Genomic DNA, 25,466 nt, shown 5'->3' with positions numbered 1-25,466 from the left:
TTTAGCTGGACCTTGAAACAGTGAAATAATTTCAAGAAATAATTTCAAGAAACAAGTATTCCAAGCTAGAAGTAAAGTATGAAAATAGGTATAGACAACTCATTTTAAAAGCAATTTCCTTCAGTATGCAGGGAAAGAATGAAACAAGATCATAACAATGTATGTTGGCACAAAACAGTAGACAAGAAAATCAGCATTTCACTGGATCAAACTTTGCCTGGGAAGAATATCACTGACAGAGGCCTGACATGTATGGCTACAATGGCCTCTTTCTCTAAAGATGCTTGCTGGCTTCCAGCTTTGCTTTTCCTGTGCTCTCTCTTGCCCACAGCAGTCAGTCTGGACTTCCCAGGAAGAGCTGGCTTCCTCTGCTTATAAATCTTATAATGGATTTATAGACCTGTGTCTTCCAACAGATTTGTATTCCTTGTTTCATTGAGAATTGCAGTGATCTTACAAGTATGTTTTCATGCTCCTTAAATTTCTATAATTAGAAAAAAAAAATTTCCTAAAAGATGCTATGGTTTTAATGTACCATTATTCACTGCATATTTTCATTATTTTCAACAAGTATCTATTAGTACTATATAAAAAAATATAAACATCATAGGGACGCCTGGATGGCTCAGTGGTTGAGTGCCTGCCTTCAGCCCAGGGCGTGATCCTGGAGTCCCGGGATCGAGTCCCACGTCAGGCTCCCTGCATGGAGCCTGCTTCTCTTCTTGCCTATGTCCCTGCCTCTCTCTCTCATGTCTCTCATGAATACATAAGTAAAATCTTAAAATATATATATATATATATAAACATCATGAAATTAAATTCTTTAGCAAAAATTATGTACCAGTTATGTTATGACCATTATAGATATGTAATATATGCTTGTGCTAAGACTGTATATTATCACATTTACTCTTCTAATAATCTTTTTGGGTCATTATTATTATTATCATTTCATTTTCTAGAAAGAACTGTTACTTACAAAGCCTAAGTTACTTTCTTCGAGTCATAGAAGCTCTTAAATGGTTGAGATGATATTGAAAACTCTTCAAATATAATCAAATGGATTTTAAGGAATGGATGGGGCAAGAAGCTTCCTGAATTTCCAAACTATAAAGGGTGCTACAATAACTTTAGCCCTAATTCACAAAGTGTATAGGTACTGAGCCTACCAATGTAGGAAACCAGGGGGAGAGGGAGGAAGAAATTCATATGATTAAGCACAAATCTTTTTCCATTGAGTATTTTTATACGTGTGTGTGTAGTTTCAGTCAGCGAAAAGGTAGTTAGAATCTTCAAACTGCCCTGTTTACTCAACACAAAAGTCTGTTTTTTATTATCTGTGTTATGAACATTAAAAATTTTATGGTACATAGAATCACAAAAGAAAACTGAAGAGAATAATTTTTTAAAAAGCATATGGAAATTTCTTTCAGAACACTGACTCTACTACATCAGTGTAAGTGAATCAAGTAGGTATGTCGGACCCAATAAACAATTTTGACTAATAAAAGCTGTTTCCTCCATCATTAAATAAATGGCCTTCAAATATTTTCAGCGTTTTAAATTTGAAAATGCATTGCTTAATTGCCCAGTGCCAGGCTCCAAATTGCCAGCCTGTCTAGTGCTCAGTGGGAAACATGCATATATAAACATTTATGACAATCTGTACACAACATATCAGAAATAAGAATGACAAGAGGTATAATCATTATATGGTAGAACAAGTCATATTTCAAACATAAGGTAGTAAGAAAAACAGTTCTAGTAGAAGGTCCATGTACAGTGAGACTTTTCAATATATATGAGACCTTAGAAATCATAAGCAAGTCCAACAAGGAGAAAGGAGGTCTTTACAAGGTGTCCAGTAATAAATAATTTACGAAGCAATTTAGAGACCTCAGCAGTCACCACTTACAAGGTTGTGGTAAGGGAACGGAGTCTATATTTGCAGAGAAGAGTAGAATCAATACAAGGAGCACGCTGTCAGTGTTTTCTATAGTGTCAATATCTCAGACTGGCTGTGCTCACGGGTGCTCCTGTGGAAACAATCTCCAAAAGTATACTATCGAGTGACACACTGCATGGATTAAATGATTTACTTTAATCCCCTAACTGCATGTTGAAAGACCAATAGCCCAAAAGGAAGACTAGAGAGCCTGAGGACAAAGCAACCTATAATAACAGTGTGATTTTGGAATGGTTTATTCTTAAGAAAGCCCTAGTGCCACGGCAAGTTCCATCCAGAACAACGAGTAAAAATGAGAAGTGGCCACAATAGACTTATAATATCTAGCTACCAGGAGGATCATTCACAACATTGAGAGATCTGATTAAATAGATTTATTGGTCAACTTTCCTGTATGTAAGTCATCAAATAAAATGTTGATTTCATCTTGGAGCAGCAATGAGCAGTCTTAACTCCTTTTTAGTCTGTATTATGGGATAAGATCGGGTAGCAATTTCTGAAGTGTGTCTTATTAAACTAAAACATGGCCTGAGCACCAAATAATTAGGTGTAAGAAGTACTTATTTCATTAAATCTGAAGGTCATAAAATTAAATTGACCGGAAGCATAGAGCAACAGGCAGGTTCAGAGTCACATGGAGTGGAAAACTTTCCATCACTAGTAAGGAGGTAGGTTTTTTAAAGTTGGCTCTCCAATCCCACTGCTTTGTGATTTTGACCTTTTAAATGAGAAGATGGGTCCAATTTAGTTCTAGTTCCTTCCAGCACTAACAATTCTACTGTTATCAGCATCAATTACTGTTCAGTGGTATAGCAGATTGATCATTTGTGAGGTACTGAGGTGTGTGGAAAGGCATCAAATTGTCAGAATAAAGAACTAAGATGTAAATATAAGAAGAAATTTGTTTTTCTGGATCAGATTCTGCCATTTAGAAGCACTTGCATCACATTTAGAAGGTAGAAGAGATGCAGAAGCTATTGCTTCATGCAGTAGTAGGAAGCAAATAAATGCCTAAGCTTCACCATATAGAAGTTTCTATAAAGGCCTCTGTTGTTTTTCCTGGAACTCAGCCACCTTGATGTTGGCGATAGTTTGATCAGTGAGGCCAGCTCCTCGGCTCCAAAGTTAGCAGTGAACCTGAAAGCTAATAGCTTTCTTTCCTGAATTTCCTTTCTCTAGGCTTTCCAGTGGTGTTGTGAGCACTGTGTTCTTTGAATTTAATCCCTTCCGGCTTCAAATTCCTAAAGTCGTTTCTGTCTTTCTTACCAAAGCATAAATGTGACACTGTCTTTTAATATTTTTTCATAGGTGAAAGCCATCGCAACACATATATTTCACTTAAAGTTTGAGGAAACAGAATGAAAAAAGATATCAGAGACACTGGGATAAAATCTACCAGGAATGGATGGTCCATTTTGTCTCCATTTAAATCTCAAACTTATTTGTACCATGAAGAATTTGGTATATTAATCCTTAAGATTCCTAATGCGTAAAAGTTCTAAGATCGTATGATTCTAAGCTTATTGTTCAGAATGTCCAAATGTTCAATCTTGTCAAATTATATATAGCAGAAGCAATTTCTAAACTCCCTACTAAGTGGTCCTTAGTGAGGAATATCATTGTCTTAGGGTCTGAGTACATAAAGATAGAGAATACACTTTGTATTTTCATGGAGTCAACCTATCTGTGGAGAGAAAAATTGACACAAATAATTAGTATGAATAACTGGGCAATTACATTATTCTAACTTAGTTACTTCTGAAATTCAGAGGACAATTCATAATTGAAGAAAAGAGTGATCAATGGTATTAGCTCTAACATTGCTTTACGGAATGTGCAAATTTTAATTGGTGAACAAGTGTAAATAAGACTTTGGGGGTAAAAAAGAAAGCAAGTAATGGATGTTTGAAAGAATGCATGAGAAACTCATTAGACCTTTAGAGTGGGATCATATTATGGAGGTTTAGAGAGAGCTACACAGATATATTCAGGTTTGTTTTCATGCATGATTGGAGGCCATTAAAGATTTTTTAAACAAATAAGTGTACACATCAAAAGATTAAAAATTATTAAAGCTATATCTATCTTAGAAGTATTAAATGTGGCAAGTCCTAGAGCCAAAATCATGTTATAAATTTTATTAGTATAATTTTAAAAAAAGAAAGGCTAATCCGCACATAGAATTACATGCAAAAGAATAGCCTGTCTGTGAGTTGGCAAAAGAAGCCTGTCCCAAGGTAAACATTATCATGAAAGAAATTAAAGATTTTGAAAATGAATTTTAGGGGATCCCTCGGTGGCTCAGCGGTTTAGCGCCTGCCTTCAGCCCAGGGCGTGATCCTGGAGTTCTGGGATCGAGTCCCACATCAGGTTCCCTGAATGAGGCCTGCTTCTCCCTCTGCCTGTGTCTCTGCCTCTCCCTCTCTTTCTGTGTGTCTCTCATGAATAAATAAATAAAATCTTAAAAAAAAAAAAGAAAATGAATTTTAAAGCAATGACATCATTCAGAAAAGAGTGAACAAATCTAAGTTTTATCATATTTTAAATTGATGAGATGTTAAACAAAATAATTAAGTTACTCAGTTTTTGAATTCACTTCTGAAGGTGAATTTTCAAAATCAACTTAAAAATTGTAAGCCTAGAAAAGGTTTTTAAATTTTTGTTTGTTGTAGGACACCTGGGTGGTTCAGTAATTGAGGGCCTGCCTTCTGCCCAGAGCGAGATCCTGGAGTTCCGGGATGGAGTCCCCCATATCAGGCTCCCTGCATGGAGCCTGCTTCTCTTTCTGCCTCTCTCTCTCTCTCTCTCATGAATAAACAAATAAAAAAATCTTAAAATTTTTTGTTTGTTTGTTTGTTTGCCTGAATTTGGCCAGGTTCCATCTATAAGGATATAGAGTGATTTCTGCAAATGAACTATGGCAAATTATTACTAATTTAACTAAAGTATACAATATGGTTAGGCAAAGACTATTGTTTAAGTGTATTTTGTCTTCTCTCTCAAGGCTTAGCTGACGCCTCTGCAGATAACACAAATTCAACATACATATGATCAATGAAGGAAGAAAGGAAAACCAAATCAGGTTAATTAAATCTAGTTATTAAGATATATTAAAAATACTGTCAATGTTCAGAGAGAAATTATGCTGAGGTCCCTTTAAGAGGGTCAATTAACTATTACTTTAAGATATGTAGAGAGCTTACATGGAAATAATTTGGCAAAGCCTGTTTGTTTTTTTTAAGATTTTTATTTATTAATGAGAGAGAGAGAGAGGCAGAGACACAGGCAGAGGGAGAAGCAGGCTCCATGCAGGGAGCCTGATGTGGGCCTCGATCCAGGGTCTCCAGGATCACGCCCTAGGCTGAAGGCGGTGCTAAACCACTGAGCCACTGCTGCCTCAAAGCCTGGTTTTTAAAGACAATCCAGAAGAGCAATCAGGTTCATCTGTAAGGTCGGGGCCAACAAATCCAATGTAATCATCAAGAAACAACAGCTAGAAATTAAGAATCTAGTTAGGGTTCATTCATTCATTCATTCAAGACTGGTAAGCCATATGTAAGAATAAGCCCTGTCTAATCACTTAGGAGTTATATCTAATTCTTCGGATCCAGCGTATAATGGGCAGCTGGAGTAGACTTAAATGGAGCCAGTAGCTTTGACAATCATCAGGATCTGTGTGTAGGCAGCATGCCCTAATTCCATGCCTATCAAATGCTATATGCCAAGATATTTTATCTTTTTCTGCTAAAAGTATTTAACAGACTAGAGTGGTAGCAACCTGCTGTTATTCAGAGTCCTTGCTCATTTTTATCTATTTCAAGAGCAGGAACAATCAAAATAGTAATCACAGGAAGGAAAGTCAAGAGAAAAAGTATGATGAAAACTATAGAAATAAATTTTAAATTATGTTACCTTGGTGGGTTTAAAGAACAAAACTAACTTTTGAAAGCTATGTTTATCTTGACTACTAATGCTTGCAATAAATAAAACATATGTCTTTAAAACTGGATGCTATAAATTTGATTGCTAGCAGTGTCTGTGAGAGAAAATATCAGAGAAGGTGAAAGACATATTATAAAGAAATATATTTAACCAGCTCAAAACATGAATTAAGAGTTTCAATGATCTAGACTAAATGTGGCTTCTTGTTCCATGGCCTTAGGTTTTACATAGAATTTCAAATGGAAATTTTAAAAATGCACTTTAAAGATTGACTTTGGATTACATTAAGCAGAAAAGTTGATCAACTGCCAATTATACACCAATTCACAAGAGAGTTATCAACTATGCAATACACAGAACTCTGATTTTTCTCTTTCAGAGTCTGTTTACTCAGTGGAAATTCTTTGGGATATGGTGCCAAAGAAATGGACGTGAGATCTAGCTTCACCATTATGGGATGAATAGATTTTAACAACTGTCTTTCTTTCCACAGAAAATGATAAATATTTGGCATAGAAAATCTGAGGAATATAGAATAATATGCAGAAAACCGCACAGCAATTCTATCGCTCTTTTCACATATATACAAATTTATATATTTAACATATTTATAAATTCATTATTATTAATAAATAGGAAATTGGTGACATATTACCATTTTTTTTAAGATTTTAAAAATTTATCTATTCATGAGAGACACAGAGAGAGAAAGAGAGGCAGAGACGTAGGCAGAGGGAGAAACAGGCTCCATACAGGGAGCCTGACGTGGGACTCGATCCCGGGTCTCCAGGATCACGCCCTGGGCCGAAGGCAGCGCTAAACCACTGAGCCACCTGGGCTGTCCTATATTACCATATTTGACCTACAAATAAAGCCATTTGTGTAGTTCAACAGGGTATAAATGTCTTCTTAGTTGCATTAGTTGTGCAACGACTTACACAATCAGATGCTAAAAGCTCGGGCACTATAATCCAAGATATCAGGGTTTAAATTTAAGCTGTCCCAATTACTTGCTATATAACTTTGGACAATTTTCTCTTAGATTTAGTTTCTTTATCCATAAAATGTGACAAAGATCCATAACATCTTTGTGGGGTCTCAATAAGATTACGTGAAATGTTCTCAGCACAGAGCCTTGCATTCATTCATTCATTCATTCATTTCTTCAAAGAGTGTTTACTGAATTCATTTTATGTTCCAGTCTCTGTGCCAGGTAGTTGCGCAAACAAGGCTGACATAGTTACTGCTCAAATGAAGCTTATAGTCTATTGAGGAAGATAGATATTCAAGGGATACTACAAGGTGATTAACTATAATCAAAATAAATATGTTAAAGGAAATTTAAATGTTATGAGAATATAGAAATGAGAAAGGAACATACCCAGCCTGAAGTGACCCTGAGGGTCAGCAAATGCTTCCCTGAGAAAGTAACATTTAATCTGGGACCTGAAGGAGGGGCAGCCAGGCAAAAAAGTGGAACAAAAGAATCCCAGAGAAGGCCCTGAGCCATTTGCACTTTGGAGCATTTAGGCTCAGGACTCAGAAGTACATTTCCATAATTGTGATCACATGCATTGTATATTTGTATATCTTGCTCTTTTCATTTACCATCCTGATATAACAATTGTAAATACTTATACACGTAACATAGAAGTACCCAAATACATAAAACAATAACAAATATAAAGAAAAACATTGGAAATAATGCAATAATAGTAGGGGACTTTAATGCTGCACTTATATCAATAAACAGATCACTTAAAAAGAAGATCAACAAGGAAACAATGGCTTTGTTTTTTTTGGGGGGGGTGTGCGAAAAGGTAGTTTTATTAAAGCATAGGGACAGTACCAAAGGGCAGAAAAGAGCTGCCAGAAACAATGGCTTTGAATGACACGTTGAAACAGATGGATTTAACAGAACATATTATATATGTTTTATATATATATATATATTCAGAACATTTCATCTTAAACAACAGAATACAACATTCTTTTCAAGTGCACATGGAACATTCTCCAGAACAGATCACAAATTGGCCCACAAAACAAGCCTTAAAAAATTCAAAAAGATTGAAGTCATACCATGCATCTTCTCTGACCACAATGTTATGAAACTAGAAGTCAACCACAAGAAAAAATCTGGAAAGACCACAAATACATGTAGGTTAAGTGACATGTTACTATTTTATGAATGAGTCAACCAGGAAATCAAAGGAACTAAAAAGTACATGTAAACAAATTAAAATGAAAACACAAATGTCCCAAAAAAACCTTTGGGATGCAGCAAAAGTGGTTATAAGAGGGAGCTCTATAGTAATTCAGGCCTATCTCAAATAGCAAGAAAAATCTCAATAGCCTAACCTTACGCCTAAAGGAGCTAGAAAAAGAACAAGAAACAAAATCTAAAACCAGCAGAAGGAAGGAAATAGTAAAGATTATAACAGAAATAAATGATATAGAAACTAAAACAAAACAAAACAATAAAAGAGATCAATGAAGCCAGGAGCTGGGTCTTTGGGAAAAAAAAAAATCAATAAAATTGATAAACCTCTAGCCACACTTACCAAAAAAAAGAGAAAGGACTCAAATAAATAAAATCACAAATGAGAGAGCAGAAATCACACTCAATACCATAAAAATACAAACAATTATAAGAGAATATTATAAAGAAACTATATACTAACAAATTGGACAACCTAGCAAAAGTGGATAACTTCCTAGAAACAAATAACAAAAACTAAAACAGGAAGAAATAGAACAGACTGATAATCAGCAAAGAAAATGAAATCAATGTTCAAAAAACTCCCAACAAACAGAAGTTCAGGACCAGATGGCTTCATAAGCAAATTCTACCAAATATTCAAAGAAGAGTTAATAACTATTCTTCTTTCTTTAACTATTCCAAAATACAGAAAAAGGAAGGAAAACTTCAAAATTCATTCAATGAGGCTGGCATTCCCCTGAAAACAAAATGAGATAAACACACCACTGGAAAAGAGAACCACGGGCCAATATCCCTGATTAACTTAGATGCAAAAATCCTCAACAAAATACTAGCAAAAAACCTCCAACAATACATTAAAAAAGTCTTTTACTGCAATCAAGTGGGATTTATTCCTGGGTTACAAGGATGGTTTAATATTTGCAAATCAATCAGTGTGATACATCGCAGTAACAGAAAGGATAAAGAGCCATATGATCATTTCAATAGAAGCAGAAAAAGCATTTGACAAAGTACAACATCCATTCATGATATAGACTCTCAACAAAGTAGGTTTAGAGGGAACATACCTCAACATAATAAAGGCCATCTATAAAAAATCCACAGCTAACATCATCCTTTTTAAAATTATTATTTATTTATTCATGAGAGACAGGAGAGAGAGAGGCAGAGACACAGGCAGAGGGAGAGACAGACTCCATGCAGTGAGCCTGACATGGGACTTGATCCGGGGTCTCTAGGATCAGGCCCTGGGCTGAAGGCAGCACTAAACTGCTGAGCCACCCAGGCTGCCCCAACATCCTTAATGGGGAAATACTGAGAGCTTTTTCCCTAAGGTCAGGAACACAACAGGGATGTCCACTCTCACCACTTTTATTCAACATACTACTGGAAGTCCTGGCCTCAGCAATCAAACAACAAAAAGAAATAAAAGGCATCCAAATTAGTTAGGAAGAAATGAAACTTTCACTATTTGCAAATGACATACCATTTAGAGAAAACTCCAAAGACTGCACCAAAAAAAAAAAAAAAAATGCTAGAACTAATAAATGAATTTAGTAAAGTTGCAGGATACAAAATCAATGTACAGAAATCTGTTGTATTTCTTTACATTAATAATGAAGCGTCAGAAAAAAATAATGAAGCGTCAGAAAGAGAAATTAAGAAAACTATCCAATTTACATTTGCACCAAAAACAGTAAGTTACCTAGGAATAAACCTAACCAAAGAGGTGAAAGACCTGTACTCTGAACAGTATAAAACACTGATGAACAAAGTTGAAGATAACACACAAAAAAATGGAAAAACATTACATGCTGTGGGTTGGAAGAACAAATATTGTTAAAATGTTTATAATACACAAAGCAATCTATGCATTTAATGTAATCCCTATCAAAATGAATAATATTTTTCACAGAACTGGAACAATTCTAAAATTTGTATGGAACCACAAAAGACTAAATAGTCAAAGCAATTTGGCAACTAAAAGCAAAGCTGGAGGCATCACAATTCTAGACTTCAATTTATATTACAAAGCTATAGTGATCAAAACAGTATAGTACTGGCACAAAAACAGACACACAGATCAGTAGAAGAGAACACAAAAGTAACAAGTAAACCTGTAATCTTTGTTGAAGTAATCTTCAACAAAGCAGGAAAGAATATCCAATGGGGAAAAGATGGTCTCTTTAACAAATGGTGTTGGGAAAGCTGGACAGCAATATGCAAAAGAAAGAAACTGAACCACTTTCTTACACCATGTGCAAAAATAATTTAAAATGGATTAAAGGGCACCTGGGTGGCTCAGTGGTTGAGTGTCTGCCTTTGGCTCAGCACGTTCCTATGTTATTAAAAAACAAGATTTGTAATGGCTGCTTAATGCTCATCATGAAGATGTATAATAATATACTTAACCATTCTCCTATTTAATAATTTGATTTGTTTCTAATAATTTCTATTTTAAGAAATGCTGAGATTAAAAAATTCATATTTACTTGAGATTATTGTCCCATAATGACATGTTGGGACAAAGTGAAAAACATTGTCAGTTTTACTAAAATTGTATTTCATTAAAAAAGATTTACATTCTGAAAGCTGCTATCCACTGGCTTCCTTAACTTTAGTCTTTCTTAACTTTATTTTTGAATCTTTACATATATCTGTAATAACACCACTATTAATACTACTACTGATCCTAGGGTAGTTATAATCCAATGAGGTCTTTCATATGAAAGTATCATCTGCATAGAAAATTGTGCTAAGTTGGTTATTCTTTTCATAAATCCTATTAGTTATTATTGACCAACTATATTAACATACAGGAATAACTCTAAGCAACTATAAATAATAATAATACTTATTAAAATCTTAGCCTGTTTTGTCTTGCAAAGAATGTTATGATAAATCTTCAAGGAAACTATCTGCTATATACTTGGTTTAAAAATATTATCTACTTTTGATTTAAATACTAGCTTTCTCCTTGGATTTAAGGAAAGTAGACTTCTTAATAAGCTCAGCTTTGTATCAGTGAAACTGAACTTCCATGGACAGTTGCATAGACTGTATACTTTTTTAAGGAGAAAAGACAGATGAATAACCTGAACAATTTACACTGTGAGGCCACTTGGTGAGATGCAGGGGGCAGTGTAACAAAGGCTGAGGAAAGAAAGCAGAACTACAAGAGTGTGCAGGGAGGGGCCCTGGGATCCGGAATTTCCTCAGGGAAATCGGTGGATTATCCTTTTTATAAAAAAAAGATAGTCTCTGTCTACTTTGTTAACAGGACTATTAAAAACCAAAGGTACTGAGTATTGCAGGGAACTCTGCACCATCAGCACTACTTAAAGAATTACATTTGTGTTAGAAAGAAAATGTGAACTTCTCTTGGCTGATTTATTAAAATAAAAGCAGAAATTTTATTCAAACTATTTGAAATAAATGAATACATACCTAGTAAATCATCACTCGCTTTTTAAAAGAAGTATAATATCAATTTTGTACTTATTTTAGTAAACTGCAAGACGATAAACAATTAGTGATTTCCTCATAATTGGAAAGCTAGCATCATAAACACATCATTTCAAACTTTATTTTGCTGGTGCATGTTAAGTTCATAGGTCACTGAGTTCAGAAATGTTCAAGCATCCCTCCTAAACACCCAGTCACTACTGAATACTCTGTTTTTTAGTCAAAAGAGAATAAAACATTAGATTAAAATTCCAACTAGAATATGAAAGCTTAATGGGGAATTACTTCAAATAGGAAACAATAATAAAACACTAGTTTAAATCTGGTATAAACATTATCACTGTCATTTAGAGAATTAAAATGTGAGTGCTTAAAATTTTGTTGGGATAATTTAAAATTAAAATTGTTTTGATGAGAATAAGTAAGTGTGATCACCAGCAGACCAATATTTAAAAGAATATAAACTCATCAGTATTCTGACATATTCTAAGGTATTTACGAGTACTAAAGGTGCTCAGGAAAAGCAAAAAAAGAAAACCGGTCTTTAATGGAAATGATCTCCTTTAAGATTAACAGAAGAAGGCTGTACTAAAACCCTCCTAAATTTTTAGATGAGACTTTTCTTCCAGGCAACTGGCCAATCCATCTGCCTCTTTCTTAACTATAGTAACACTGTGAAATGTTTCTTAACCTCCTTGTTCTAGAAGGTATCTACATTATACTGCAAAGCATCAAGTAGGGGACACTGAGGTTAAGAGCAAAAGATTTTACCTTTGAAGATGACCCACTTACAGTTTTATCATTTTGAAGATATTGTCCTATTGCTCTTGACAGTCAGGCTTGCACTAGTTTTTATCAATATCATGATTTTACTCAGGCCCATATAAAAAGGCTATCTGAACATTTCTAATAATATACACTAGTTTTTATTGAACAAAGGTATAAATAAATAGACTGCATTCATGTTAAGGAATGAAGACACACATGCAGTCCAGAAGTATATGTAAGTGGCCATCACTCATTTTTTGTTGTTGTTCTGGCATTATTTGATTTTTATTTTTTAATGTAAATTTCCAAAAGCTAAAACTTTCATAAGACATTCGAGTGTACATTTTTTTTATTGAAACACAATTGGTAATATTGATTTTAAATTTCCCTGTGGACAGTCTCCAGGAAGCCCATTAAGGCTCTGACCCCTCCTGATGACATATGTGCTCTCCAGGGAGTGCCCTATCATCTCATCATTATCTTTTATTCATCCCCATACACTTGCTAGCCCCTGAAGGAATTAGGGATGGCAACAATTCAAAGACATAATAACCATGATAGAATGAAGTACAGGTAAGTGCCTCATAAAGAAATATGCTAACATACTGTTACTAAAATTCCAAGAAAGGAGAGTTTTTCCCTGACTTACTAAGTTTATTCATCAGAGAGATGGCCATAGAGTTGGACCTTGAAAAACAAGTGTAACTGCAACTGGTACAATGGGTAGATGAGTATCCCATGAAAAGTCTGGGGTATAAAGCATTCGTACTTTGTCTAATTCTAGCACAGGAATTAGAAAAGAAGAAATGGATCATATTATGGTAATGGTGGAAGGATTTCCAGATGTAATCTAGTCCAAGGGCTCCTCAAATCTTTAATTTATGGAAGTATCTTTTAAACAAATATCAAGCAACCCATAGGTAAAATACAAAGTGTGAATTGTATGGGAAATAAAAGCACTCCAGATGTGTTTGACTCGGCCGAGCACTGTTTGAAAGTCAGCAACCTAATTCCAACCTCTGATGAGAGAATGAGACCCAGAGAAATGATGTTACTCGCTCAAGATCATTCATTATTAGGACTGGAGACGGAGAGTCCTTTACTTACGCTGCAGTAATATGTATAACACTATGGATTACCTCAGCTGTTTTTGGGCAAGGTTCAAGAAATAAGATAAAATATTATTCAGATATCACACTTAGGTATGAAGAAATTAATAGTGGTGAAGACTATCTTAAACTCCAACTGAGTTTTATTTTAAATGTTATATTTATTATTCACTCTTAATTTCCCTGATGAGAAATTACATAAAGTAAAACTGAAAATCCTATAGAAGACCTGTATTTGCATATTAAAGTACAGTCATGTTGTCGCATTTTGCCAGAGCTGCCAGCTTTGCTCTCTTTGACACACTTCCAACATGGGTTCCATCGTGGCTGCACACATGTACAATCAATATGTGTCCTGCTCAAAAAAGTGAAGGTTATTTTCCCCAGGTTTGGATTTAATTCAATGCACATGTTAGATATTTTCCAGTTAACCTATTAAGGCTTTGTGTTATTAATTCTTGATAAATTACTTTGATTAATAAAATAATTACCTTATGTATAACAGAGATAAGCCAAATATTACCTATTAGGCAATTAAATATACATTCGATAAAAATTACATTACTCTTAAATTGCACAGGATTGTTTCCAAAAACAAAATTCTTACTTGAACACCAAAAAATATCTAAACATTAGGGATTGAAAAGATTTTTCAAATTTCTTCAGCTTATGGTAAAATGTTCCTTCATGTCCACCCGCACAGTAGTTAAACAAATATAGAAGAACACTTGTTATATTCCCTCTTGTTATCTTGTTTCTAATAAACAAAATGTTCATTCAGCAAATAAGTAGTCACACAGCATAGCAATTTCTTTACACAAAACACCCACACACACATACTCCCCCCCCCCCAAAAAAAAAAACAGTAAAAACAGTGACAGGACCTCTTTAATGACACAGCCTGGTATGATTTTCTAGACTGACTTTATCTCTGATTATTTACTGTGCCGTGAATAAGTGGTTGGCTCTGAAGGCAGTCTTCAAACGTTCAAATCCTGGTTCTATCACTTATTAGTTATGTGACCCTGGGGAAATGTACCTAAATTCTTTTTTGCCTCAATTTCCTTACGTGTAAAAATGAAATAATATCATACATAACTGAGAAGTATGTTAATACGTGTGAATTGTTTACTATTGTAACTGACATTTTTAAAATACTCAGTGTGAGTAATTATTAGTCTGAAACTATGAACAAGTGAAGGATTCACACATTTCTTTTTCTCAAAGGCAGAAGAAAAACCAAATATTCCATATGGATTATAAAATAACAACAAAAAAAAGTGTAGATTTTAAAAATTCTTAAGATATGCAAGAAATAAAAAGTTGAACTTGTAGGAAATATAGCCCTCTTCCACCCATCCTTTTCGGTGTATACAACTGCTGTTAAAGGCAATCATTTCTACTTCTTTAGGTAAAATAATCTTTTGTCTTCATTCATGAGCAAAACCAGAAGAGGCAGATCTGTTAAAAAGGGTTGGAGCTCCTGCAGGACAATTCAGAAAGTTGCATTTGAAAGGAAAGTACTGTGCTTAACACGTAGGAGGGGCCAATTCTGAGCCAGGCATTTTGCGAGGCCCTCTTCTTTCTCATTTAATCCTAATCAGATCCTACACAGTAAGATGTGTTATTGTCCTCAGTTTTATAGATGAGAAAACTGACACTCAAAAGGTGCAGTAACTTGAGCAGGAACACACACCCCTGACGAGACCAAGATTCCAACTTAAATTTATCTGATACCAAAGGCATTCCCTGGTCACCACGTCACATATATGGACTCGAGTCTAACAAGCCACTTTATTTAGTTTATTTAAAGTGCGCTCCATTATTTAGCTACTCTGTTGCCAGATTCAACACCTAGCTCTTAATTTGCTATAAATTTTACCATCTTCACTAAGATAAAAATATTTGTTTAAAAATCCGATTCTATAAGACTTGGATTTTGGAATCTATATAACAACGAGGTTTAGGACTTTAGAAATGCCTGTGGAAGTATTATTAGAGCTCTCATATATAGGAGTTCCCTTAAAAGATTTTTATCCTCTGTCACTAGAATCATTTGAATTTCAAAATCATTTGAATTTATGTAAAGTCATGAATAATGGGAATTTGTTATAATAATATTTGCAATGGTGCAAGTGGTAATGCAAAGAAATGCAAGGTCTAGCAGAATAATAAACACTAGATTTTGATTTTATTTAACTTGGACATAAATCTTATTTAGAACATTTGTATACACAGAAAATGGGTGTTTCTTGCTTAGATATCCTTTAAACTTCCACTCCAAATTGGTCACCAGAAGTGAACTGTTCTAACTCTTGTGTATATAAAGAAACTTGAAGGACTTAATTCTGAATATACAGGATTCAACAGGCAATAATATTTTTCATTCTCCATGGTGTGATTTTAATAAATATTTTAGCACTAAAAGTCTGTGATTCAAAAAGTGACCTAGAATCCTTTCAAAATTTAATGGTACAGTTTAACCACATGGAACACACTCATGTATCAAGTCAAATGGTTTCTTTTTTAACTTCAGGATAATCTAAAAAACAAACAAACAAAACAACAACAACAACAACAAAAACAGGGATGCTGGATGCTGGCGTGGCTCAGCAGTTGAGCATCTGCCTTCAGCTCAGGTCATGATCTCCTGGTCCTGAGATCAAGTCTCACATCAGGCTCCCTGAGGGGAGCCTGCTTCTCCCTCTGCCTGTGTCTCTGCTTCTCTCTGTGTCTCTCATGAATAAATAAATAAATCTTAAAAAAAATCTAGAAAACCAAAATATTTAAGATACTTGAAGCTAAACTGGCAAATGTCTCTTTCACATGACAAACTCTAGTAGAGGTGCTATCAATAAAAATGGCAAGATGCTGATAAAAAAGTAGAGTAAGGAGGTTATTTAATTCTAATAGATAAGTAACCCAAAGTATCAACTACTACATTAAGTAAAACTTTTATGCTTAGTTTTCAAACTCGATCTATTCATGAATATTAGGAATATCAATACTTTAGTCAGGGGCATCTACTTGTCACTCTTCAAGTCTTTTCCTGTGGAACTGGAGCTATTTCTTTACCTCACATCATTAATTTATTTACCTAGCCCTAGAAGAGGGGAGGGACTTACCTGGCGGGTAAATTCGGAAAGACTAAATTGGAATGATGAATAGCTCCATCTAAGTCTGCAAGTTCCCACAGAAGTTTACAGTTTTTTTCTCAAAAAAAAAAAAAAAAAGACATGAATAAATTACAGAACTATATACAAATTACATGAATAAATTACAGTACATGCAAAAACAAATTTTAAAAAGTGTCTCATTATACATTATTTCCTCACAAATGCTAAACCACATAACCCTGTAAATTTAGCCAATAAGTTCAGCATGTGTAAAAGCAACATAAGCTGATACTGAAGTTGATAGTAAGAAATAAACTCAAAAGTTCAACAACTTGCATTGGAAATTGAAAGTAAATTAGAAAGTCATAAACAAATTGCCAGTTAGAAACTACTTAACATATACTTTAGTTCCATCTCTACATTAAAAAGTTTTATTCTATGGTTTATTGTAAATGAAAAATAAGACTGGGAACTGGGCATTTTCTTCTTGGCACTTTAAAATAAAAACAATAAATAAAATCTCATTGAAGCTGTAGGTTTCCAGGCTCATCAACATAACTGATCCAAGGGCCATTAGTGGCTCATAAAATAAGAAAGCTCAATAAAATAATCATAAACTCACATGTTTATTTAGTTCTGAGACCTAAGTGATGGACCTTTGTACCTGACCATGCCTAGAGACAGTTTCATTACACACCCGCGCACACACACACACACACACTAATGTGCTCTTAATTATGTAAACTCACATACACACATTTATGGGCATCTGTAATGCCATCATATCTATACTTTGGTAAACAACAAAGGGGTATTATTTAGTTTCCTTTTCTAAATAAATAAGTTGAGCAATAGCTTTTTATTTAAATTATAATTATTCTAACGCTTACTTCTAAGTTTCCTCTGAATGGCAGATAAACCCAAATTAAGAAGAAAGGCTTGACTAATGTGAACATATTTTATCCCTCTCTAATTGTATTTCCAGCTTTCAGAACTTGCTTTATCATTATCAAATTCATTTAAGTAATTTTTAAGGATAGAGGATCCAAAATTTTCATACAATAATCATCTTCTTTCTAACTTCCTAACTTACCCATAAATGAAGAATACTCAGAACTTTGTAATTTCTTAAGTGGCAGTAGTGTCTCAGACAAATTTAGGTTGAATAAAGCATATGTTTCCTATACAACAAATACATTGTTTTTACACACTTAAAAAATGTCTCTTGTTAGTAACACAAAGTTTAAGTAGAGTAATACTATATCCTTGATTAAAATAGTTGTGTCTGGTCAATCTTCAACTTACTGAAAGCAATGTTTATTCACACGTTAAGTTTCTATCGTCTACAATCAGTATCCCTCTCATTCCCTCTGGTATTTCCGAAGAAGGAAATTGAATTCTCTTCCTTTCAAGGTGATCTCTGTAGCTAGAATTTTGATATCTTCTTCTAGATTCATTTCTAGTCATGTTTAGGGGTGTTCTCTATTGACTCTCTCTGCTTGACCCATCCCAGATTCTCACCTCCTTCCCATCTTAAATCTTCTCTTGACTATTGTCCTACTTTTTTTTCCTAATTTTTCCCCCCTCAGTTCTAAGAAATTGCTATTTGGGCTCTATGTCAATATCATCCACTTACCTTTTTTTTAACCCCATCCACTTACCTTTTTTTTAACCCTCAGTCATGGCAAGAAACTTTTTCTCTACTAGTTATCACCAGTCAAGGCCACAACTCCTCATTCTGTGATAACTCTTTTGCATAGTCTTCTATTTGGACTCCCCAGTTCCAATCAAATTTACCTTTCCTGATGACTTAATCTTTCTAAAGTGTAGTTTGGTTAATCTTTCTAGTGTGGAGTGTAGAAACAGTGGAAGGCAAAAAGGATCCCCAAGGATTCTTCAGTAGCTAAAGAACCAAATGGATTCCTCTTCCTCTGGACAAACTTCATCTTGATTTCAACTTCATCTTGATTTCACTATTCTTTTCACCTCTGACTTAGTAACTCTGTTAAAGTTACTATTCTTCCACAAAACATTTATATGCCTGCCTCAAACTTTAGTGTTTCCTTTGTCTAAAACCGTATTTTTCAAACATTTTAAACCATGACCTAAAGTGAGACATAAATTGTGACCAAGTATACACACAATTAAACATATATATTATATGGGAAGCCTGGGTAGCTCAGTCAGTTAAGTGGCTACCTTCAGCTCAGGTCATAATCTTAGAGTCCTGTGATAGAGCCCTACATTGGGCTCCCTGCTCACAGGGAACCTGCTTCTCCCTCTCCAACTTGCTCATGTTCTTTCTTGCCATCTCGCTCTCTCTCTTGCTCTCTCGCTCTCTCTCTCAAATAAATAAGTAAATAAAAATTTTAAAAATCTAAACATGTTATATGTCAGTATCACATATAAATCCAAACAATCTTCATGGCATAATGACACTGGAACTTTTTACATGTAAATCATGATCCACCAAATTTATTTCATCGCACAAGAATGAAGAGCAACCCACAGTTTAAACACCCTTACCTATATTTTGTAAATCCCTGGACTTTTTCTAAGTTTGACTTGATTATATACTTCATTACCCCATCTATTCACTTCATTCAAAATAACAAGTAATAGTGTCTTATTGGAAGTCAGGCATTTCTGTCTGCACTGGGAATAAAATGACAATGAGCAAAAACAGCCTGCTCTCCTGGAGCTTGTAGAGTCCATCCCAAAAGACAATGATCATTCATGTTCCTCTATTCTTGAAGTATTTACCTATTCCATCTATTTCATAGCTATATCATGCCACTTTACATTTCTTCAACTTTTTAATCTAAATTCCACCTCCACAAATAGACTGTACTATCCTTCAAGAGAGGGATCTTAATTATACATATCTGCACTCTGTACCATCACTTAGTAAGGGGAACAATGGGGCAAAGTGAAAACACAATGAGTTCTAGCCTTAGCTTGCCACTTACCAGCTTTGCAAGTTTAGGCCAGTCACTCAACTTTTCTCAAGTTCAGTTTCCTCATCTGTAAAATGAAGAGGTTGCACTATAACAGTGGTTTTCAAATTCTACTGTGAAAAGTGTTCAGGATTCAAGGCAGGCTTTACGACATGAGAGGAAGGGTTTTCACTCAAAAGAGGGGCATGGGGACTTGAATCCCCTTCTCTTTTCTCAACTGCAGCTTACAATATTATTTGAAAAAGAGAAAAGTCTTGATGCTAAAAAATGTTTTAATTATTCAATCTCAGGATTTTGCAATCATGTGCTCCATTTTCCCTGCCATACAAGTTGAAGTGGAGGAAGAAGAATAAAGTAGGAAGAAATAAGGTAGGAAAGAGGGAAGATGGAAGACAAACAATTTTTAAGAGTTTATACAATACAATGTTTCAAAAACTGTGTTAGGAACAGTATATATGTTTCCTTATTTTTTCTATTAATAATTTCACAAGATAGGAATTATTAGGCCCATTTTATACATGAGAAAAATGAAGCTCAGGAAGGTTAGATCACTTGATCAAGTACTATAATTAAAAAGCAGTGTGGCCAAAATGTTCTCTCTTCCATTATCCCAAGCTCCCTTTAAAAGAACCTAACAAGGACATTGCATTTGCTTTTTGTTTTTTTTTTTATGTTTCCTATATTTCATTTTAATCCTCACAACTTTGAGGTATATAGTTCTGCATTATTCTTATTTTGCCAATTAGGAAACCAAGGTTCTAAGAAATGAAAGTGATCTTCCCAATGCCAAATAATTCAATGGGAGCAAGAATGGGATTAAATGCTTGAATTTATATTCTGTGCTCTTCCCATATACCAAATTTTCTCCTTTAAAAGAAAGAAAGAGAAATAGGGAAACAGTAGGAGGGAAGGAGCCAGAAAGGAGGGAGCAAACAGAGAATTATAATTCCACTGCTTATTTAAGAGGTCTGGTGAGTTTAAATGAGATAATTTAATGGAAAGCACCTTGAAAAATCTGAAATACTCTATCATCATTATTATTATTTATTCAAACAATGTGCAGTAAAGTTGACATTTGATATTTTTGTAAAATTCCATGTGGTAACTGCAAATATAAAAGAGCTATATAATGAATTAATTGCCTAGACACACTACAGAAACTCCTATAAAAGAAGGACAATCTGACACTCTTGAGATTATGATACAACAGTTGGTTATATATGCCTGCTTTCTGCTCATGATATACAGTCCCTACTGGCAGTAGAATAATTCAAATTTTCAATTTTTCTTGAATTTCATCACAAACTCAATCAAAGGCATGGAAGTCAGTATTTTAATATCCTTGCACTCTGTGAAAAATAATAGCATGCTCTACTACCTGAACTCTTAGAGCATTTTTTATTTTGATTGTCTTCCCATTATACTGAGAGATTGTCAGGACCTTATCAGGAAGATCATCCAAACAAACTAGAACATTATTAAGGTTCCAGCAGTGCAGTAACTCACTGAATGTATGAGTGATTAAAAGCCATACAGTTGTGACAAGGACCATAAGGAGATCAGACAATAGAGTTACATTTCTTTAAAAGGGGGAAGAAAAAAGAAGGACTAGAATGATTTAACCCTGTGAATCCTTTCCAGTATTTAGGCTGCAGCATTATTTGATCAATATTTAAAGCCTTATGTGACTGAATTCCTTATGGTAAAAAATTTCCAACCATCAAAACAGGGGAAGATAGGATTGACAAACAATTACAACATAATTATTGCCTTGCCACAGTGCCAGTGTCCCAAAAAATGATATTTTGATAAAACAAGATGTATTGACATTAGTAAAATACCACCATTTTTAGAATTTATCATTGACTGTAGTTAATAAACTTTTTTTGATTCATTGAGATATTTGGACTTAGAAACATATTCCCATTTCATTTAACATTCACAAAACTATTAATTAAATGTCTCCTATTTGCCAGACATTGCACTGTTTACTGGAAATAAGGCATTACGAGAGAATAGATGCTCCTTGGAGGAATGAACAATCTAGGGTGAGAGAGAAATAGCTAAATTAATTTTTTACAATGAGATGTAATTGAAAAAATGCCTCTGCCATGTTGTTAAATGAAGCCAACTGACCTTTAAAACAAAACAGTACCAAATTATTAACTGTATTCTCTTAAGCAGAGGAGAACAGTGATTATTATAGACTTTATTTTCTTCTGTATATGTCACCTGGTTTTTGTAAGAATTTTTTTATACATTTATAATCAAAAGTAAAGAATCCAAGAGAGAAATTTTTAAATGAGTATTTCGGTAGAATGGGATAAAATTCCCCAGAGGAACACTGACTGGGTCAGGTAAAGCCTGAGAGCAAAAATGATGTCTGAATTGGCTCTGCATGGTGAATGACTTATTGAGTGTAGAAGACAGTGGATGATAGTTGAAACAGTGAGAAAGTCATCTAGAAGAGTAAAGAGTTTGAAAGTCAGCATTCCATATAGATTTGAGTGGTGGATGAGGAGAGATGGAAACTGAATGTTCCTCAGGAGAGAAAAATATTGAGACTAAGCTATAAAGAGCTTTAAATGCTGTTCTAAAGACATCCAGTTTTTATCCTGTAGTCAGTGGAGAGCCAAGGTTCTAGCAGTTGAGGCCTCTAAACATGGGACATTCTCAGAATTCTCTTGTTAAAGATGTTTCTGACTCCAAATGTTTGTGAGGGTAAAACTCTTGGTTGCAGATGAAAAATTCTAATGAATAAAAATTGAGTCAGTGGATTTGAAAGGTATGTTGAGTTGGAACTGACAGGACCTGTTCACCAAGTGGATGGAGGAATGAGAAAGAAGAAATACCAACACATAACTCGGAGAGATCTGAAGATTGGAAATTGAAGGGCAATAGGATTTGGGCAAATAAAGAGTTAGTGAAAATACTGGTCATACTGAGGAATATTCACTGGATAGTTTGAACACAGGTCTCATACTAATGAGAGAGTATAAGTGGCCCTTTCTCTTCAGTAAAGTGGCTACTTATATAACAAGTCAATGAGTAACGTTTTAATCTTATCAGTGAAATTCTTAAAAAAAAAGAGCTTGAGGAAGTTTTTAATGGCAAAATAAACAAACAAAAAATCATATATACCAAGAATACTCATATTCATATACTTTCCTTCTGATATAAATTGGATTATTGTCCCAATTATTCAGTTTCTTACACTAGGATTATACAACCACACCCTGTGCTAGGTACTTTTACAGTGCCTGTGCTGTGAGTGGAGTATACTTCCCCACCAACTAATGTTGAGGTTGGCCATAAAACTGCTTTGACTAATAGAATGTTAGTGGACATCATGCAACAGAAACTTTGTTTTCATGGCTTGGCTTGCTGTCTTGTGTGCCTGTCATCTGCCAAAGAATATGCCCCTCTATCCACTGTCCCTTCAACTGTACTTCAGACCTGAAATATAATCCGAACTCTGTGGTTTAGCCCTAATCCAAAAGAGCCTAGCCTAGATCAATCCTATTAACACCCTTGAGAGTATAAAAATAAAGAGTAAGTCATTGAGCATTTTATGGCTTCTTGTTGTTATGCAGCATTAGTGTAGCAATCACTGACTAATACAGGTTTTCCTTTACCTCAGAGTAAAGAAAACAGGGGTGTGATTTTTTTTTCTAAAGACTGATTTCTTTTTGTATTTTTTTAAGACTGATTTCTATAAAAGCATAGTGTACTTATAGAACATATATAATGATTTTATGCAGAAAATCCCAAAGTTGAAGACAGTATCAACAGATGACTCTATAAATCAAGGACTTTGCATATTTATTGGTAAGGTTATTGCATTTCAATGAAAATTCATGCATGATTTTTAGTGAATATTAATAAGCTCATTCTAAATATCTATGTGGTGTTCAAAAGAATAAGAACAGCCAAGACAGTCTTGAAAATAATATTTTGTTTGCTTTTATGCATGTATGGTATATTTTATAGATTAAAAATATTAAAATAAATAATAGAAATAATTATAGAACTGAAGAGATCCTAGAGATTAAACACATAATAACCAAAATACAAAGTGCATCAGAAGCCTAAAAAGTAAGCAATAAAAATATTTCTTATGTAAAGAACAAATGAAGAAAAAAGAATAAAAATACAGAGAGACAAAGAAAACTAACCTGGGAGGTCCAACTAACAGAAACGGGAAGAGAAAATGAAAACAAAGAAATGGGAAAGAAGTAATCATTAAAAAAAAAAAGAAAAAAACTAGAATATATCTCCCATACTAAAGTAGAATATAAGCTTCAAAATTGAACAGGCCCATGGGGATCTCAAGTCAAAGGATGAAAAAAGGCCCACACTCATCTTTTGAAATCCTCCAATTGTGTTGCGTTGTGAGATTTTCAAAAATATGTAGAGCTCCACAAGGGACGTTTTGGGGGAAGAAAATCTGAGACAACAATAGGCATTGAGGGTTAAAAAAAAAAATGAGGGTAAGGTAAGAGCAAATTGAGAAACAAAAAGAAACATAATTTGAAATTTCAGGGTTAAGAACAAACCTGTCTGAAAAGTTAAAGCCCAGATGTAAAGCAAATGTAAATTTAGAATGATTTCAAGCAATTGAGCTTAATAAACAAAAGAAAGAATCATTTGAGCACAGTTAACTTTTTTCCAAGGGTATCTTAGGTTTCTGGGGATGAACCGATATCCAAGTTAAGTATAGCCTCAGCTTTAGACGGTACTTGTGGACTACCAACATTATTTACACGTTTCCAACTTTTAGAATCAATATAAATACAAAAAAAGAGGAAGACTTGGTGGTGGTTACTGAAAGAAAAAAATATAAATATAAATAAGCTTGAGAACATAAAAGTTTAGCTGACCAAAAGTAAGCCACAGGAGGAAGGAAAAGGTGAAGAAATTAGTAGAAGTAATAATAACTTGTCTTAAAAAATTAAGAGTCTAGACTTGCTGGAAAAAGAAATTAATTTTTAACTGTTTTATTTCAAGTTATAAAAGTAATCAATAAAAGAACAAAACGAAAAATAAAAATGTCAAATATTGAAAGGAAGGGCTAGGAGAGATGGGGTAAGTTAAGGGGGACACATCCTCAACTTTCAGAGCAGGAGTCAATAATACTATTTTAAAGTCGAGGGGCATGTGATCAAGAATTATAGAGTAGCACTCCAACAGAAAAGAATTAAAAAGCAACAGTTAGGAGTTGCCCTGAAAATTTGTTGAGAAAAAAAAAAAAAAAGAAAGAAAAATTGTTGAGAAGAAAGAAAAGACAAGGCAGAGAGAGAACTTATTAATTCTAACCATCCTGTAACATGATTGTGATTAATCAAAAAAAGTAATTTTTAAAAGACTGACTCAGAATTCATGTCCCATAAAACTACTAGCTGTACACTTAAAACAATAAAAAAAACTTTCATCTTAAAAAAATAAGTACCTAAAATGGTATGAGAAGAAGCCATCATCAGGCTAATGAATTAATTCGAATGCCCAAATTTAACATTATAAGGAAAAAAAATGCAGGCATTGAATATGAGAGGAAAAAAAGGGAGGGGTAGCACAATATTATTTCTTAAATAAAAATAAGGCTGACACAGAATGTTAAACATATTTAGAAAATAAACAGATTTTGCAGGTTTAATTGTTATTACTCAGTACTTGTGATATTTGCATGCAGCATGTACTATTTTAACCATTTTCTCTTTGTTATTTTCTAAAAATAAGGGAGAAGAAACAAGCATTTGTTAAACACCTACCAGGTAAGTGTTTAAATATGTTTTTATTTGTTCTACAGAATAAAATTTGGTATAATTTTACCAGCGTATTGACTCTAAAGAAATAGCACTAAGAGATTTATCTGAGGTTAGTAAATGATGGAGCAAGGATTTATCTGTCCCAAACTACTTC

The 25,466-nt window shown here is 34.1% G+C and overlaps 1 protein-coding gene across 4 annotated transcripts in view; it reads right to left on the bottom strand.

The window, feature by feature from the left end:
- The window catches only part of HNF4G (hepatocyte nuclear factor 4 gamma), a 121,251-nt gene that overhangs the window by 53,261 nt on the left and 42,524 nt on the right, over window positions 1-25,466 (bottom strand). For all 4 annotated transcript variants that reach the window (XM_035708391.2, XM_025478049.3, XM_035708394.2 and 1 more), the window contains exons 2-3: window positions 19,560-19,614; window positions 16,600-16,687 (exon numbers count right to left, since the gene is read on the bottom strand). The gene's annotated coding sequence lies outside the window, so the exon portion shown is untranslated. The remainder of the gene's footprint in view (window positions 1-16,599; window positions 16,688-19,559; window positions 19,615-25,466) is intronic.

Source organism: Canis lupus, chromosome 29, assembly GCF_003254725.2.
Source record: "Canis lupus dingo isolate Sandy chromosome 29, ASM325472v2, whole genome shotgun sequence".
Lineage (NCBI taxonomy): Eukaryota > Metazoa > Chordata > Mammalia > Carnivora > Canidae > Canis > Canis lupus.
This window is presented reverse-complemented; position numbering and strand designations above follow the sequence as displayed.